Source organism: Perognathus longimembris, chromosome 15 (assembly GCF_023159225.1).
Source record: "Perognathus longimembris pacificus isolate PPM17 chromosome 15, ASM2315922v1, whole genome shotgun sequence".
In the NCBI taxonomy this organism is placed as follows: domain Eukaryota; kingdom Metazoa; phylum Chordata; class Mammalia; order Rodentia; family Heteromyidae; genus Perognathus; species Perognathus longimembris.
In genome coordinates, this window is record NC_063175.1 from 47,626,753 (window position 1) to 47,633,595 (window position 6,843).

Consider the following 6,843-nt stretch of genomic DNA (forward strand, 5'->3'; position numbering starts at 1 on the left):
CAGGTGATGTAACCAGGAATTCCACCTTCCCTAAAAACATCTCCAAATTATGATCAAATGTTTTGCAAAAACTTCAAAAGAGCAGAGTACTTTGTTCGTTGGTCATCAATGCCTTTTAATATAGGCTATGTCAAGTTGTTGATTCAGAAGGTAGCTCATAACATCCTTGGTTTCAATTCAGAACTCTTACAACAAACAAGTTTGCTGCATATCTGGTTAGCTGGAAAATTAGATCATATAACTTCAGAGCCATTGTCTCACCAATTCTTGGTTAATTAATCTTAACCAGTCCTGCTTAAATGAAGGTTACCTTCCCACAAAGAAAACGTTGTATAAATTATTCCAGCAGAAGCAGCTCTAAATGCTGTTCTTGCTTTTATCTATTTTTAAATGGTTGTCAGATGTCTGTAACTGACACCCTTAATCAGTAGTTCTAAAGTTTAGATGTGCTCATTAAAATATAAGAATATAAGAATCTTTAACATCTTCGTGTGGGCTAGCTTTTGCCTTATTTTTTTTTTTTAATCTGTTTACTGACTCGGTGAATGTTTTGTACGAGCCATTTTTAAATGCCTGATTGCTTTTCAGCAACTCCCACTACCTGTATCAGACAAAACTCTTGTGGCCTCCAGACAGGGGATTTTCAGTTAGAAGAGAATACGAGGGAAAAGATATTAACTTCTAATGAAAACACCCAACTATTTCAGCAGAAGTGTCTAGGGCTAGAATTATCTGAATATCTGCCTTGAATTTTCATGTTCGCAAAGCCTTTACAAAGCACTCCTCTGAGTCCTCCTTTATGTTTGTTTCTAGTTGTTAAAGCAGACCTGATGTAAACGAGACTATTTTCATTATGGTCAAGATAACATAAATATTGAAAAGCATCATCATTTTCAAGAACAGGTCAAAGGGGACTTCAAGTATAAGATCATGAGCATTTGGCCAGGTTAAAACCTGATTCGATTCGCCTCAATATCCTATGTGGCCTCCACTTGTTTCCTATTATTCTAGTTCACAATCTGCTTTGTTCTTTGTTCTAGAAAACTGAAAATGGTTACATATCTATAACACAGCCATTCCTATGGAAAAACCACAAGTCTCCATTACTTACGTTTCAGTACTGACTGTCCAGGAGCTGTTAGTGGAGGGTTGGCTTGATGGCAGGCTCCCAGGCGGTGTGTAAGGCATTGTTTGGATGTCTCTGTCCCCAGGACATGGTCCTTTCTACCAACAGGTCAAAGCATAGTTGGATCTGTTTCCAGCAAAGTTCCTTTCTTCTAAGAGGAAAAAGCCAATGGCCCAGGCAAGTTCTAGAAGAGGAACATTTTTCCCTCTGCCCTTGGGTGTACTAGGTCATTTGCTGAAGCTGGAGAATATTTTTTAGCATCACTGTGATGAAATTTGAGGGCCGTTTCTGCAGGAGGTGCACTTGTTGATGTCGCCAGAGAGGCCCTGGCAAAGGGCAGCCCCAGTGATCTGATGAAACCCAGACGAGCTGTCACTGACTGCTGCAAGGGAGACCGGGCAGCTCTTTGCAAAGTCCATACAGGACCTCGGGCTTAATCGCTCCCCTCTTAAGAAAGTAAAAGGGCTGGAGTAACATGACCGGTTTTCAGGCTGAAGGGATCAGGCATTTGAAGTTCATATTAGCAACCTGCAGGGAGGGTGAAAAGGAGGTGAAAAGAAGAGTCATGTGTTGTTCATTTAAACATGGCACTGCAATTGTCCTCTAAAGTTCACTGAGCAGAAGCCGCAGAAGCAAGGCGAAATACCAGAGCTCCAACCTCCTATCTCTCTCTGTCCTCTGTCTCCTGTCTCTCTCTCTGTCTCTCTGTCTCTCTCTGTCTCTCTGTCTCTCTGTCTCTCTCTCTCTCTCTCTCTCTCACACACACACACACACACACACACACTTCCTATTTTGACTGCAGTACTAAGGAATAAGAGAAGGTGAAAAGATCAAAAGAAATCCAGAGAATCTTCCAAATTATCAAAAATTATTCCTGTTGGCAAGGTAAAGGTAAATTTGTAATGTGGGCATTTTTAAAAATTGAATGTTGCCCGGATCCAAGAATGAACATGAGTTATCCAGAGGCATCCTTAAGTGACTTTGCCTCAGCACAAAACTATTTTAATGTGCGGTACCTGGAAACCGACAGTTTAGAAAGGAACTTCTAGTGAGACACAGAGATGCTAAAATTAGCAGCTCCAAGTGGGCGACTTTGAGAAGGACAAACGGTGGTAGGCTTTCAGTCTGTGACATGCACTACAATCCTCAAAAGCAAAATGCGTTGCGGAGCTCAGAGTCTTTACATCCCTATGCCTTAACAGAATGACATTTTCACAAGATGAAAAGAAAATCATCTAAATGATTAAACCAAAAGTGTCCTGTACAGTTGACAGGTTCTGTTTCCCAGTTTTATCTTCAAATGGGAAGAAATTGAAGGCTGAGAGGCTCTAAAATAATAACTGCCTCTTTGACAACACACCTCAGAAGCGATCATGACTTGGTGACTGTGGGGATGGGTTGGTTTCGTATACAGCTGGAATCTTCTCAGTTTACGTGATTTTCCAGATCAGGGGGGCCAGGGTGAAATAGCTTGAAGGTTAGTAAGGAGAAAGGAAAAGTAATGATAAACAAATGTTGTCACACTTAGGAGAAGATAAAGCCAAGAATGTGCAAATGCTCCAAAGAAGTAAGTAGATGAATTGCTGGATCTTGTTGTTGTTGTTGTTCAGTGCTGGTTGTAGGGCTTGAACTCAGGGACTAGGTTCTATCCCTAAGTTTTTGTGCTCAAGCTAGTACTCTATCACTTGAGTTAAAGCTCCACTACTGGCTTTATGCTGGTTAACTGGACTTTCCTGCCTGAGCTGGCTTTGAACCACAATCTTCAGATCTCATCCTCCTGTGTAGCTAGGATTACAAGTGTGAGCCACTGGTGCCCAACAGCTTGGAAGTTCTTAAAGGGAAAAGTTAAAACTCACTATAGGAAGCTCAATTTTGTTTTAGGACCAATTTCTTCCATTTCTCATTCATCTCCTAAAAAAAAAATGGAAGAGCAGATACATAGAGATACACACATATAGATAGGTAAATAGATGGACAGACATAGATACCGATGGATATAGATACATATACATACAGATATAGACAGACAGACAGACAGACAGATAGATAGATAGATAGCAAATATATATATAGACACACATATGTCTGTACAAGTATAATAGATTTGGCTGTATTATTTTTCATCTCATTAGCTTGTAGCTAATTTTATTTAATTGTAGGTTTGAGGGATCAGGAATAGAAGAAAATCAGAGATCTTGGAATTAAACCCAAGCCAGGATACTTATTCTGAATTTTCTGTGATTATTCAAAGGAGGGATGGAAGGGGTAATATGCTAAAGAGAAAAGGGTACCTCTCCTAGTGCACCTTTGTTGTGTTTAAATAAAACACATAAGTTTGTGATTAAAAATAAAGAGATGAAAATAGCAGCATTCCAAATAAGGTAGTATAGAGTGTCAGAACATATGTTTAGGGCTGGGGGCATGGCTCAAGTGGTAGAGTATCTGTCTGGCAAGCTCAGAAGTCCTGAGCTTCAAACTCCAGTATTCCAACAACAAAGAAAGTTTAAGTAATCAATTTTTCTGAAGCTGTCAGAGGAGGAAAAATCCTCCATTAAGGGAGAGATTTCCTTCTAAGGGTTAGAGGTAAAAATATATTTTTATAGCAGCTGTTTTCTAATTCCCCCTCTAAAAGGCCTTTGGGCTTTCCAAAATTCCCATGGTTATTTCCTTGATTTCATGAATGAATGGGTGACCCTCTGGTCACTGGCCCCCAGTGCTTGCTGGGGCAGGACAGGGATCGCGTCAGTTCACAAGGAATCTGAATACTTACAAGTCAATTCATTCGACTCTTAGGCTGTTCTTTGCTCTCCCGACTTGGGTTAGGATGGGTACGTGAGGGGTTTATCTGCTCATTTTAGTCTTCCTGGCACAGAAAGGTGAATACTGGTGTAGAATGGCACAAATGATGTCATGCCCTTCCCAGCTGAGCACATTCTTGGCTGAAGCCTAGTACCAATCACATGTCAGATCGGTTTCTGCCAGAGTTCCTCCGGGTAAGCTGGAAATGTGCAGGTCATTCCTGCAACAGAGTGCCGACAATGTTTACCTAGGGTGCCACGAAGCTGGGATGACAAATCTGAACCATTCCGGCCAGCTTTATTGATTGAGATGAGCTTCTCAAGAACTTTTTGCTTGGGCTGGCCTTGAACCTTGATTCTCCCAATTTCAACCCTCAAATAGCTGGGGTTAAAAGGTATGAGGCGCCACACTAAGCCCATATCCCATTTTTTCATGGTACTTGGCTGTACCTCAATCAGGGAGTATGGCTTAGTGGTGGAGTGTTTGCCTAGCATGCATGAAGCCCTGGGTTCAATTCCTCAGTACAACATAAACAGAAAAGACCAGAAGTGGTGCTGTGGCTCAAGTGATAGAGTACCAAAGAAGCTCAGGGACAGTCCCCAGGCCCTAAGTTCAAGCCCCAGGATTGGCAAAAAAAATAAAAATAAAATAAAATTCTTAATCAGCTTTTACCTTTTTCCTTTACCTAGATATGTAATGAGACTTCCTAAAACATACCTATGGCTGGCCACTGGTAAATTATACCTGCATAGTTTTTCAAGAAGCTGAAATCTGGAGTATCGCAGGTTAAGGCCAGCCTGGATAGTAAACTCTACACAACTTTGTCTCTGAAATAACCATCAAAGCATGGCTCAAGTGATACAGGGCCAGCCAAGCAAGCAGGCTGAGCCAGCACAAAGTTCTGAGTTTAAACTTCAGTAACACACACACACACACACACACACACACACACACACACACACACACAGAGAGAGAGAGAGAGAGAGAGAGAAGCATCTAATAAAATGGACAATATAGCACCAAGCATGATGCATGAGGGTACATGCCTGTAATACCACCACTCTAAAGGCTAAGGCAAGTGGATCATGAATTTGAGGCCAGGTTAGACTCTAATGAGTTCTAAACCACCCTGGACTATACACCATGATTCAGTCTCAAAGAAGAAGAGAAAAAAATAGACAAATAGTGCTGTGGAAATCAACCAAATGTATCAAACAATTTGAGAAGCATTTATTGTTTAAAAAAAAAAAACTGTCTCAAGTGTGGGTTATAACAGCGAATCTCGGTAGAACGCTTGCCTGGAGCTGCTTCCATCCACCACCTCTCTGCATCAAGGGATTCTTCCAGGAACTACATTGCATATAAGCATATTCACTTCTAACATTGAAGAACTCACTGGATTTGAAGCATCAGACAAGGCTTGTGCCCAGAAGTGCTATTGATAGATAGGATGTTGACAGTAGGTAAGTAGAGAAGGCTACCAGCTCTAACTGCTAAAGGGTGGGAATGGGATTGTGGCAAACATCAGACTGACTACGGCTGTCTACACGTGCCATACAGACCACAGTGTGTATATTTTCAGTATGCACAAAGGAGTCAGGACAGATGCCAAAAGAGAAAAAAACTTCAGGGTAAATTTGAAAATGGTAGAAACTTGAATGTATTCCCCTCTCTATATACTAATCTACTGGCAGAGGAAGGAAGTTTTCATATCGCAAAGTATTAGGCCAGTCTGTGTCCAATCATTATCTGTCCATTAAGCTATTTAGAAACAAGGGCCAGGAAATCTTTTTAAAAATGCTTTTAAAAAATTTGTTCTTAACCCAGAAGGAATTGGACCAGTTACAGTAATACATGACTCAGGAAGTTGAGTCAGGACTATCATTTGATTCCAGGAGTTCAAGACAATACAGAAATCCCATCTCAAAGAACAAAACGAAACAAACAAAAGAGTCATTTTAAAGAAAAAGCAAAACCTGAGCAGAAATATTCTTTTTTAAAGAAAAATTTTATTGTAAAGATGATGTACAGAGGGGTTACAGTTGCACAAGTCAGGTAATGAGTACATTTCTTTTTGAACAGTGTCACCCCATCCCTCATTTTCTTCCAGTTTTTCTCCTCCCAACTCCTCTCCTTCCCCCAAGTTGTACAATTCATTTCCACCATAGTATCTATTGAGTATCACTGCTGAATTGGTTCACCCTTTGTCCCACCATTTCTGTGCTTCTTTTTCCCTCTCCAAATCAGATAAACATATGTAAGACAAAGGGTACAGAAATTTTTTTTAAAAAATAGAGACAAAAGGGAATAAAACAAAGTAAATAAAAAATAACTGCAAACAGTATAATTTTTAAAAAACCTCGTTTCCATTTCTTGGAGTTCATTTTAATGAGCATCATTTATATGATCATATGCACACAGCTATTGAGCCCTTGTGATTCTCTCCTAAGAATATCCTCCTTTGTTCTCACTGTGTGAACATTTAGAGTGCTGTTTAATTAATCATGTCCAAGTGTAATTATCTTTATCCATTGGATTTACTTGCAAATTTATAGGCGTGTTCTAATTATTACAAATGAGGGAAAACATATAGCCTGTGTTTCTTCCGGTCTAGCTTACTTCACTTAATATAATTTTTTCCAAGTCATTCCATTTCCTTACAAATGCAGCAATGTCATTCTTTCTGATGGAATTGTAGAATTCTATTTTGTGTGTGTGTGTGTGTGCACACGCATGCACGCACACGTGTGCATGGGTGCAAAACACATTTTATAGGTCCAATTATCCACTGAGGGGCATCTGGGTTGAATCCATATCTTAGCTATGGTAAACAATACTGCAATGATCATGGTTGTGCTGGTGCCTTTAGTGGGTGCTGGTTTGTGATCATTTGAGTAAATGCCCAGGAGTGGGATTGC

General features: G+C 40.2%; 1 protein-coding gene across 3 annotated transcripts in view; it reads right to left on the minus strand.

The window, feature by feature from the left end:
- Nucleotides 1–1,326, minus strand: part of Alpk2 (alpha kinase 2) — a 107,193-nt gene extending 105,867 nt beyond the window's left edge. For all 3 annotated transcript variants that reach the window (XM_048363515.1, XM_048363514.1, XM_048363513.1), the window contains exon 1: nt 1,112–1,326. The gene's annotated coding sequence lies outside the window, so the exon portion shown is untranslated. The remainder of the gene's footprint in view (nt 1–1,111) is intronic.
- Nucleotides 1,327–6,843: the final 5,517 nt, after the last annotated feature.